The sequence below is a fragment of the Mauremys reevesii genome, linkage group 19 (assembly GCF_016161935.1).
Source record: "Mauremys reevesii isolate NIE-2019 linkage group 19, ASM1616193v1, whole genome shotgun sequence".
NCBI lineage: Eukaryota > Metazoa > Chordata > Testudines > Geoemydidae > Mauremys > Mauremys reevesii.
Window position 1 is genome coordinate 17,656,784 of NC_052641.1, and position 12,496 is coordinate 17,669,279.

Consider the following 12,496-nt stretch of genomic DNA (forward strand, 5'->3'; position numbering starts at 1 on the left):
ACTGCAGCTAACCAAAAACCGGGGAGAGGGGCAGCTCAGCACCTACCAGCACACACTGGGCCCCAGGGGCATGCAGGGGGCTGAGCCCGACTGAAACCCCAGCTCTGGTGGGTTATGCCCTTCTTTGGGGCAGGAGCCCAGCATTCAGCACCACCCCACTCTATGTGAGCGCGCCAGTGGGGCAGGCTGAGTGGTGGCCATTCGCCCCGTGAGCATTGCCCAGTCTGCCCATGCTGAGGCTGCTTAATACTGAATTTGCTAGTGGTTTTGTTTTTTTTAAAGCCATGTGGCTGCTGGGCCACTAGGGACTGCAGCAAGCTGGCATGGTGCCAGCTAGAACTTCCTGGAGCAGGCGCCATCATGGCTGTGACTTAAGGGCCAAGGCAAGGCTCCCGTGTGGGAAGGGGGACTGGGCTCTCTCCCCCTGACCTATAGGCCAGAGGCGAGCCCCTTGAACTATGGCTCATGTGACCTCTGGCTTTGTGAGCCAGGTGGAGTGTGGGTGGCCATGGAGCAAGGCTGTGCTTTTGGCCAAGGGATCTCTGAGCTGCAGTCCCATGGGGATGGGCTACAGGGGACCCACATGTCTCCTGTGCCTGTGGCCCCTGATTACCTTAACCCAGCCCAGTGTAACGGGATAAGCACCTAGATTTCCTGCAATAAGAAATTCAAATGCCAGCAGAGAGAACGGCCCCATCTGAAGCATCTGGACCAAGTTCTGTACAGTTTCCTGTGCGCGCGCCTTTGACACAAGCCCATCAAGCCATTGACCATGCATGCGCTAACTGGCGATTCAAGCTAGCAAGGGATCGCCAGCGTGGCCATGATGAGTCTTCCACTTTGCCCACTCTTGTGCAGCCAGCTGGTTTTCTGTCTGGTCCCTACTGTCCATGCGTGTGGTAGGAAGGCATATTAACAAAGAAGTGGATTGCCCACTGCTTATTTGTGTTCTGGCTGACAGTACACACACCAGGCTTAATCCTGCTGTCCCTTAAGTACACACAGCTCGGTAGAGCAAATCCTGAAGCCTTTCCTCCAGCAAAACGCCCAGCTAAGTTAATGGACCTGCAAGATTTGGCCACACGCCTTCTCTGGGGTTGGTGGGTGGGCCTCAGGATCAGGCCCATTATCAGGGTTGTGGGGCAGGCCGGCAGGCTGCTTTTCCTGACGTCAAACAAAGGCCTGTAAAATCCATCTGGAACCAATCTGTGCATATCTACTTGCTTCACTGGGATGTTGTCTTGGCAGCAGCTAGCAGGCTGAACACGATGGAGCTGGTATCACCCATCACCCTGAGTCCAGCCAAGTGCCACCTGGCGGCTGTATGAAGGGAGGATGGAAAAAGTAACCACACAGTAGATGTAAGATTTAATGTGTGTCCCGGCAGCCAACAGGTAGGAAAAAAATGTCTATGACTTGGAGCCTAGGGAAAATTTTAATGAGTCTCTGGGCTGGTTAACTCCATATAAAAAAATCGTCTAATGAGACAATGAGCAAAAGTCTCTGCTCAGTGATGCCCTTGATGGTTGTGCAGCTAAGAGACTTTGTTGCAGTGTCTTACAATAGAAACCTCACTAGAAACACATTGGAAGCTTCCCGTGCATGTGGTGCTGCTGAACAAAATGCAGGGCCTGTGTATTTGCCTCACTCCGTCGCAGCAGAGTATGCGCCTCATTTGCAAAGGAAGCACAAAATATATTTTAGGTTCATGGAGGATTTGGTCCAGGCTAATCTATTTTAATTGTCCTCTAAGTCTAATGTGTTTTAAAAGTGGCCCCTCATGAATTATGGCTCAGAAAAAGAGCTGGCTCGCTGCTAATTTCAACAGGCCTACTCAAGTGCATAAGGGTGCGTCAATGTAACCATTGCACAGTCTAGCCTGATAACACTGGGGAGTACATTGTTGACCGTTACACAGAGGCGATGGGGGGATCATGTGCCCCTCCAGATTTCCTGAGCATGCTCAGTAACACTGCTGAAGCTGGCTGGCCTTACGCTGCCCTCCCCCCACTATCGGCAGGCATGGGGCGGCTCTGCTTTACAGATAAGCTGGTGTATTAATAAAACAAAATAATGCTTATACATCCAAACCTTGATCACTTGCACTAATAACTGGGGGGGCGCCACTGCAAATTATGGAGCTTTGAGAAGCCCCAAGAAAGACTCTAACAAACCACCTCTCAAGCTTGCAATAAAGCACCGACCAGCAGCCAACACAAAACGGAGGAGACCCGTGAGCAACTTGAGTGACACCGAGAAAAATGCCAAAGGAAGCTGTGCCCTGATTCAGGAGCCGAGGCTGCAAACTCTTAGCCACAAGTAGTGCTAGTTTGACATCAGTGGCACTACTTGGCTGACAAAGGGTTACAGGACTGGGTTGTTTCCCTATGGAGCGTAAAACACACTGACAGGAAAGTAAGTTAAGCTGATGCAGGGCATCGTGACGCACATGAGAAAGTTAACATGTCAATGGGTTGGCCTGGTGGCCCAGGGGAGAAGACATCCATGTGGCCACCATTTATGGAGCCAAATGAATGGCACCTGCAAGAGGGCAGCCAACGAATGACTGGCTTGCCGGCAGTTACAGCTCACAGCTAGGCTGAGTCATGCTTGTCCGCTGATCCCATCACAATCTCTTCCCCATATGGTGGAGCAGCTGAGCAAGCAATGGTGGTGACGAACCATAGTTGCATAATGTATAATATGATTATATTTACATTACACAAAAGGGGGATATATTTTTGAGACTCACCCTTAGCCAAACCCTCAAAGAAAGGCCCTGATCCTGCAGGGTGCGGCACACTTTCAAACATCAATGAGCGCTATTCAACATCCCAGAAGACGGGACCCATGGGAAGGAGAAGAAAAAAAAAGACCTTCTGTCTTGTAATTAGACCAATGTGGTCTCAGCAGGACATCATAGACAAGTCACATTCTGTCCTGTGTACCCATCACAGTGACAGCAATATTACCTAGCGTGACGGGCTCTCGCTTGCACTAAGATTTATAGCTTCAATTATAGAGAGAGCGGAAGAGCTTTATACAGTAAAGAATTTGACTCGTGTCAGTTTGCCTTTGAGCCTGTGATCTATTTTCCATATGAAAATAATGTGGATTTTAATTTGGAATAACTGGAACTACTAAATCTTCTCCTGTGATGAACTCAGGAATAGCCCTGTTCATTTGCAGAGCTTCAGTTTGCAAAAATAGATGCATTAAATTATGTAACTCATGCCTTTGTATGAACAATGCGTAAATGTGTGTGCATGCACGCCCGTGTGCTGTTCATATAATATAAAAGTTTACCTTTGTATGAGTAGAGGGAACACAGAGAGAGAGAGAGAGAGAGAGAGAGGAGAACAGTTAGCAGTGCCAGCGAGTCCAGATTCCAATACCATGTTGTTTCAGGCCTGGGGATAGATTCAAGCCCCCGTTCTAGGGAGCAGCTTTGCCTCAAGAAATGATGCCGAGACGTGGTGTCCCGGGCTGGGGGTGGGGGTGGGGAGAGGCAAGCTGCGCCCCCCCCCCTCGCCCCCCCGGGGCCATTTCCTAGTTTGCTGTGGTGAAAATGAACATATTGTTCAAAGCTCTTTGGAACCGTTTTTGCCAAGCCAGGCCCTGGTGCCATGCCTATGATGGCTTGCATTTTGAATAATGGAAAGACTGTAATTTAGCCTGGGCCTGGCACCTGCCTGCATATTTGCCTGACATCAGTATATCACCAATTTCCTTTGACTACTCTTTTTTCCGTCGCTCGTTGGTGTGTGGTTGTTGTTTTTTTTTCAAAAAGTTTCCACACAAATCCTTTCTAATGATGATTCGCTCTCTCGCTTTGCGAAGGTATCTGCGTCCTGCAATGGTTTAGGGCTGGCATAATGAGACGGTAAAATACAGAGGAAGCTACTGAGCTCTAAGCTACCAGGTCAGGCTTTATACACATATCACAATCTTGTGAGTCCAGTGCCAGGTGAGAGCAGGTCAGGAACATCCATTTCTTCCACTAGGCTACTCACTAGCCTCCCACAAAGTGTCCCTTGTAAGATGACTTGGAAACTAGAGTGAGCAGAATGGTCACGGAACAGGGGCTCAGTGTTTCCTCTGTTTGGGTGACGAGGAACGCTGCTCCTGATTCCCTTCCTCTCTCTCAAAGCAACAGGGAGAGCGAGAGAAAACTCCAGGGACAAGAAATGCAACATGTCAGTTCTGTTCCGTGAGAGCCTAGGTGGGTGAGGGAATATCTTTTACAGGACCATCTTCTGGGGGTGGAAGGTGCAGGCTTTCGAGCTACACAGAGCTCTACTTCAGGTCTGGAGAAGGCAATCAGAGTGTCTGAGGTCAGTTACATAACAGTCATTGGGGCCCCTCCTGTTCCCACTGATGTCAATGAATCATAGAATCATAGAATATCAGGGTTGGACGGGACCTCAGGAGGTCATCTAGTCCAACCCCCTGCTCAAAGCAGGACCAATCCCCAACTGATCCCCTATGTATGCATGGCTGGGTGCATAGGCGCCGACGCTGTGGCTGGCTGGATGCATAGGCGCTGACACTGTGCATGGCTGGATGCATAGGGGCCGATGCTGTGGCTGGCTGGATGCATAGGTGCCGACACGATCCACCCAAGTCAGTGAGATGCCTTTGCCTCATTGACTTTAACGGGAATTGGCCTGGACTTTACCTATTGGAAACTATATTAGGTGCTTACACATGGGAGCATCTGTCTTGACCTAAAGGCGATGGTAGATGCCCAACCAATAACCCATGGAAAAAAATAGGGGTTACTCAGCACCCACCAGCCACAGCAGTGCTGGAGCCCCAGGGCTGGCTGCTGCTCAGTGAGCAGCTGGTGGGAGGCATTCGGGGGAGAGGGTTTGCACAGGTGTGAGCAGCAGGCGGGTGGGATGGGGGGGGCTCAGGTGAGGGGGCAGAGTTGGGTGGGAAGAGGCAGAGTGAGGGCAGAGCATCAGGGCAGAGTTAGGGTAGAGCACCCAGCGGGAACAGGAAAAGTCAGCGCCTGCGGCTGGATGTGGCCTTTAGCTTATAACACCGGTAAGTGGGGCGCTTAGATTGGCAACGTGTGTGCAGCTATTAGTGGTTCCAATGGACCCCCACTGCCCCAGAGGGTGTTTCAGTCTGTGATGTACCGGGGTGTAATCCAGCCCACTGGATTGGGGTGCCTTGCAGTGACTAGCTGTTGTAGTTTCCAACCTGGACTGCTCACAACCTGCCACCACCATGCAGGCCGCTCCCACATGTGCTTGCCAGTCACACTCTGGTTTTCACCAGCCTTGCTTATACCGCAGGGTGACCCTCAATACACTCCCAGTCCAGGACCTTCTCCCCAGAACTGTACGTCCTGCACTGTCCAGCCCTCTCCCAGACAGCCCAGAAAGAGTCAGTTCATTATTGTGTTAAAGAAATAAATATACACCAGCTTAGCATGAGAATTGAAGTTACCCAGACACTTTAACCTAAACACGCCAGATTAGGTGACGCAATAAAACAAGTTTATTAATTACAAAGGGAGATTTTGAGTACAAATAATGAGGCACACAAGTCAGAAATGGTTACAAGCAAAATAAAGATAAAATAGTGCCTGACTTAACAAACTGTATTAGATTCAAGCAAAATTTCTCACCACATGCTTCCTGACCAAATGCTTCAGGTCACGCCCCCTCCCCAAGTCCAGCTGCCATTCCCTTTGTCTTCTGAGGTGCAGGGAATGTGATGGGCAAGCAGAGAGAGGGAGTTTCAGTCCCCCTCTTGAAACAACATTTCCAGCTGGGAACTAGGAGAAAAGAATCTGTGTGGACGGTTGTTCCCTGCTGGTATTTTTTCCCCCTGTTTGAGCTGCCTTTGTGTTCCCTTCCGGCTGGTCAGGTCTCCCCACTCAGCTGTGTACAAAGATTATTACAATCGTGCATCGGGTGTGAATACCGGGGTGCATTCTGTCACACGCACCATGGAGGGCTCTGCTGGAAAACCTCAGGCTCACTGTGGAGTTGGTGGGGGCAACGCTGCCCAGGGCGGGGGCAGCCTCTCTCTGCTCCTGCCCCAGTCCTCCCCCTTGCCATTGACCCACTCCTTCCCCTGCTTCACAAAGAGCCACATGTGGATCTGGGGGGGGTCAAAATTAGGGCCTATGGGTCTGATCCGAAGTCCAGTAAGTTGATGGAAAGACACCCACTATCTCCACTGGGCTATGGAGCTGGATCTTATGTTTATAATGTGGGGGTTGGGTCAGCAACTTCTGAAGCAGGTTTAAGGCCAGGCAGGATATTGGGGTGAATACCAACGACCGGCTTGGAGACAGCAACTCCAGTGTCTGTGAGCTAACAGCATCTCTCCTTCGTTCTGCTCATTCGGGTGCCCTGCTAAATATTTTCCTGTTACCTAGACAAATCATCTTGGTTAAGGTGGGACTCAGGCCTGTCCTGGCAGCTGTGACAGGCTCGGACACGCCACAGGAGTGCTGGTGCTGCCAATCTCCATTTCTGAGCCCGCCTGAACCCTAAGTCAGCTCTCCCCACAGCGGGACTGAAAAGCTGTGAGAAGAAAGTAAGGGTTTGTTTGGTTTGGATGCGAACCTCCCTAGCATCACAGACACAGGCTGGTACATTCACACACACACGCGCGCACACACACCTCCCGCCCGCCCCCCCCAGAGTTCTGGACAGCCTCCCACCCACGCCTCCAGCTCGACGCACAGTGCCAGCTGGCTGCACCTTGGAACGGCTGCCTGCACGTGAGGAATGAAAGCGCTACTCAGCCTTCAGGTACCTGGAGCCTCTGGGAGAATTAAGCAAGCTGCATGCGGGGAGAGAGTGGGGAGGCCTGCCCCGCTGACAAGAGCCCTGGCCAAACCAGCTTCATGCTCCTCGTGTATAAACCATCATAATGAACCTGTCCTGTGGTTTTTCTTTCCCCTCCCCAGGAATGGCAGCCCCCCCCCCCCTCCAGAATGAGCAATTGACCAAACAGACCCATGTAGCTGGGCCAGAGTCAAAAAAAGGCCGACAGGTCTGAGTTTATTACACGAGCCTGCTTGGGCTTTGACGTGTGAGAGCGACGGAGATGCATACGCTACAGCATCAGCTGGCAACAGAGAAGCCAAGGCGTGGAGAATTTCAGCACAGGCTCCAGGCCTGGGCTTGCTTACCCAGGGCCCTGCTCAGAAGAATGCCACAGCCCAGTTTGTAACAGCCCCCCCAAGGGTAATCATTGGCTCAAACAAAACCAAAAAGCCAGCTGGCTCAGTGTCTCAATCCTGCTGTCCCAGCGGAGACCGATCAGGAGGGAATCAAAGCATCCCTGTGGGAACTCCATGCAGCGCAGCCGAGCCACTTCATCTCCCATCATTGCTCTGGCCATCTCCCCATGCCAGGCTTGCAGGCAGATCAGCAGAAACCTGGGGCTGAAAGCTGCTGACAGATACAGCAGCATTAACATGGATCTTTGACCTCTCTCCCCAAAGCTGAGCTCATCACCCATCAATGGTCCCGGAGTCCTAGCCAGGTTTGAACCCCAGCTGGAAGAATCAAGTGCTATGATACCACTGGAAGTCAAGCACTGGTGGATAACACTTGCCACCAGTTCCTCCGTCATCTTACCAGCTGTTCGGTGAAATTCTCTGCTGGTGTAAACTGATGCAGCTCTGTTGGAGACAATGGAACTGTGGTAATTGACATCAGCAGAGAATCTGTCACCTCCCTCCTGTATCATACATTTATCTAATCTATAGCTGTATAAATGGAATAAAAATACTTCTGCAAGCTTTACCATAGGTGGTGTTCCACCTATACCATACTCCGGCTGGCGCTGGTGTAGCTGCATTGCCATCTTCGGGGTGGCAGAGGCGTTACTGAGAGCGGCCCCCAGTGTTTGCATGCATACCAGCCAGAACATGAACAGCTCTGTCAGCCCACTCGCCTGCAAGAACATCGGCGCTGTTATAATTATAAATCTCTAGCAGCCCTCTAGTGCTGCGAGCATAGGACAGGGCCCAGGGTGAACTACGTAAATTACCCAGAGCACACCTGTTCTGAACACCTCCTTCAGAAGTGCTTTAACGCAGCTGGCCTGCAGCAGGTTAACACAAAACCACCCCCTGCCCCCAAATTACTACAGCGCCAGAGGAAAATCAGCCTTATCTGTTCAGGATTTGTTTGGATTCCAAAGAAAATAAACCGACGGTGCATCTGCAGTCCTGCTAACGTTGGTAAGTACTGGCTGGCGAAAGCAGTCTCATATTTTATGCTGGTGCTGAATTGGGCTGTAGGAGAGAGTGTAATTTATAGTGCGGCTCTGCAGGCCTTCTGGCATGATGCTTCCACAGGGTGAGCGCTGGGCCAGCTCCTGACATCCCGCACTGGCGTGAATGGGCGTCTTACCTGAACACAGCCTGAGGGGGACATGGTCCAAAGCACCCAAGTGACTTAGGAGCCTAAATCCCATAGTCAGCTGTGATGCGCCCACACAGGAGTCTAGTGCCACTGAAAAAATCAGTGACCCTTCGGGTATGGCACAGTGGAAAGCTGCATGTTGGGTTAGGAGCCGTGAGCTCCATTCCCTGCTCCTGAGGCTGCCTTCAGTGCCAGAATGCTGGGCCAAAGGCATCCCTACTGCAAGTCTAGTGAAATAAAGGGAATTACACCAGGGATGAAATTGGTCCATGGTCTTTATAGCCTAATGGCAGAAAATGTCCATTGCATGGAGTAAATCGGGGTGCGCCAGCTGTTCCACATCGCCAGCCCCCTCCAATCTAGCTGGGATGCCCCTCCCCTTCTCCAGCAATATGGGCAGAGCATGATGGTTGCAACCTCCCAGCACCTGTCCATGTATCCCCTTGTGGAGTAAGCAGGAGGCTGCGGCAGTCTGTCTGCCTGTCTCCTTGGCTTTCCAGCAGGGGAGTGGAGGTTCCATGACCCAAGCCAGGCCAATCTGATGTGGATTGCATGTCACTGGTAATTTCACCCTCTGGACCATGCTCACTTTAAAAGCTTTCCCCAGGGTTTTCCCTTACAAGTGGGGAATGTCCAACTGGAGCAGCAGTTCCTCAGCCCTAGCCCGATGGAAAGGCATGGTCGAACCTCTACGCACCGTGCCCAGGGAACGCAGTGCTTTCAGCAAAATACACAACAGGGGAGAATGCTGACAAGCACCTGGCCCCCGACCACATGCCGCTGGGTGTGCCTGTATGCATAGAATCAAAGAATATCAGGGTTGGAAGGGACCTCAGGAGGTCATCTAGTCCAACCCCCTGCTCAAAGCAGGACCAATCCCCCACTAAATCATCCCAGCCAGGGCTTTGTCAAGCCTGACCTTAAAAACCTCTAAGGAAGGAGATTCCACCACCTCCCTAGGTAACCCATTCCAGTGCTTCACCACCCTCCTAGTGAAAAAGGTTTTCCTAATATGCAACCTAAACCTCCCCCACTGCAACTTGAGACCATTGCTTCTTGTTCTGTCGTCTGGTACCACTGAGAACAGTCTAGATCCATCCTCTTTGGAACCCCTTTTCAGGTAGTTGAAAGCAGCTATCAAATCCCCTCTCTTTCTTCTCTTCTGCAGACTAAATAATCCCAGTTCCCTCAGCCTCTCCTCATAAGTCATGTGCTCCAGCCTCCTGATCATTTTTGTTGCCCTCCGCTGGACTCTTTCCAATTTTTCCACATCCTTCTTGTAGTGTGGGGCCCAAAACTGGACACAGTACTCCAGATGAGGCCTCACCAATGCCAAATAGAGGGGAATGATCACATCCTTTGATCTGCTGGCAATGCTCCTACTTATACAGCCCAAAATGATGTTAGCCTTCTTGGCAACAAGGGCACACTGTTGACTCATATTCAGCTTTTCGTCCACTGTAACCCCTTGGTCCTTTTCTGCAGAACTGCTGCCCAGCCATTCGGTCCCTAGTCTGTAGCAGTGCATGGGATTCTTCCGTCCTAAGTGCAGGACTCTGTTCTACCAGCACTGGGAAAGGAGGGGCCATCAGCGCCCCTGCTGCCCCGCACCATGGGCAGCTAGGACGGCTTAGCTCAGATACGCGCAGATTCACATAGCTGCCCAGGCACTCTGAGCAGTAAAGGGGCCAGCCTAGATTTTACACACACCCGTTCAGTGCCAGCCCATCTTGTCTGGGGCGGGGGCAGGCCTGCAGATCCCACTGGCTGAGCTGGTGTAGTGCAGTGGCAAGTTAGGGGTGCACAGACTAACATCTCCCCAATAGGGCCTGGATGCCCTGCACCTCCCACCTGGAACAGTCACAGGCCCAACCTCCAGGGTCTAGCACCTATGTGGATGCGAGAGAGGAGAAGGGGGAATGGGGACAGTAGGAGGTCAGGGCTCCCCATCCTGGCAGTGTGGCTGTATTACAGCCTCCCTGACAGGGACACCCCCCCTCAGTGAGTGTACTGGTTGTATTACATTTTCTCGGGTACACTCTGCACAGCTGGCTGTGGCACAGAGCATCTCCTCTGCCCACCTCTGGGCCCCTGTCTGCCCAGTCCTCACTCGCTCTCCACTGGGGATCCATCAGACCCACAAACAGGCTTCCAGCTCCTTGGGGTCCTGGGGTCCAAATTCAGTTCTTGATTCATCGGAGTCCGGGATGTTCAGGGAACACAGAAACATGGTGCCCCAACGGGGGCAATCTGCAGAGATCCAATTTGGGGATGAGAACGAGTGAGGGGCAGATCCCAGCAATGCAGTGACATGCCGGAAGATTCCATAGACTCGTTTCATCTCCTGTGCATATATATATATAGATATATTGATTGCTTCCTTTCAGGTCTGATGCAGCTTGTGTCACCCAACAGCCTCTCTTCCCATAAGGAGGTATGAGAAATAATCATGGGGCTCTGTAAGGATCACAGAATCCCTAAACTCAGCATACCCTAGGCTTGATTCTTCTCTCACCAATTTCAAGCTGGTCTTTCTCCACTGACTTCCTGACTGACACTGGTGGAGGGGGAAGGAGAGTCAGACCTTTGGGGTCATCCTGCCCCAAATAATTGTCTTGTGATGGCCAACCTGCCAGACCATCCTCCTCATTTTACCCCTTCCCTGCCAGTTCACTCCATCGCCCTGCCCGGGAAGCCTGTGCCCTTGTGCTCTCACAGGATGGGCTTTGCAATGAACACTCTCTCCTGGAAGGAAAGGTAACTGATTAATTAGGGATGGTCACATATCATCCACTCACGAAAGGACATCTATGTCCTGTGACTGACGCAAAGGGATCAGGAGTCCCGAGGTCTGGAGTCTATCACATGACTCTGCTGCTGACTCCCTGGGTGACTTCAGGCCAGGCACTTCACCTGGACCTCAGTTTCCCCATCTTTAAAAGGGGGATAAAGTTATCAACCCGTCATTGTAAAGTGCTTTGAGATTCCCCAAATACAAGTAGATTCTATGTATTTTGATGCTGATGCTGATTCGCTTTCTTTCACTTCTGATTAATTAAACGACCATTCCCTCCCTCGTGGCACCAATAATGAAGGATAGCACATGGGCCTGCTTCCCCTATGTCCTGGGCTTTCAAACACAAAGCCACACGCAGCCAGCCATGTATACAACATAGCTAGGAAAATCCCACGTCAGGCGCTTTGGAATTCTTAGGCACCCCTGAGTTATAACTGGGGCCATTTGGAGTTTGCCGTTTTTTAAAACATATTGTCTCATGAACAGCACATACCTGGAAGCTTTAAACTCTCCAGTGCGTGAGGGGGAAAAAAAGAACAGAAAAGCGCAGCATATGGAGGCCCACAAGCAGAACAGTTCCTGTCTAGACCGCCTTTACATTTGTTCCTAATTTCACGCTCCACAGGCTCCCAGATTCATATATCTAGTAATAAACACACTGGTAAAAGGAAGTGCTGTGCTGCTCTGCTGTGGTCTTGAAGCCCTGGTATGAGGAACACAGGCGCTGTGAGGTACCGCTCACAGTGTAACTCCATATGGCTCCTTCCTCCTCATTATGTTCTATTAGGAGCCCCAGAACTACTGTGGATGCCTGAAGACGCTCCCTGTCCAAATTCATTCCCCCACCCAGCGCATTTTCTTTTATTGCCAAGAGTGAGGAAAGGCCTGCAGCCGAATGTTAACTCCGCATGGCCTGAGGTGGACTCAGGGGTTCTCTATCACCCCCCAACCCCAAATTCCCATCTGCTCCCCTTGCTATCGGCCTACGCGACAATCTGTCCTCAATGCAGCCACTCTGTCCAGTTTGTCGGGGCTCCCCCAGGCGCTGTTTCTATTTGGCAAGCCTGTCTCCACCCAGGCTCGGGGCTCGGCTCTGGCACTGATCAGAGCCTGACGTAAAGGAAAGCCCTGGCCTGGTCCATGGCTGTGAGGTAGGAACAGCTACCAAGAGTGAGTTAAGGGATTGTGACACTGTCCCACGGCTGGTGTGAAGAGATCTCTGCTTCTGGGCTGTACCTTGGAGCTTCACAGCAACAGCCGGGATAGAACTTCCCGATCCCTGTTCCAGAAATACAGG

The 12,496-nt window shown here is 51.5% G+C and overlaps 1 protein-coding gene across 4 annotated transcripts in view; it reads right to left on the bottom strand.

The window, feature by feature from the left end:
- Window positions 1-12,496, bottom strand: part of FAM163B (family with sequence similarity 163 member B) — a 63,408-nt gene that overhangs the window by 3,705 nt on the left and 47,207 nt on the right. The window lies entirely within an intron of this gene.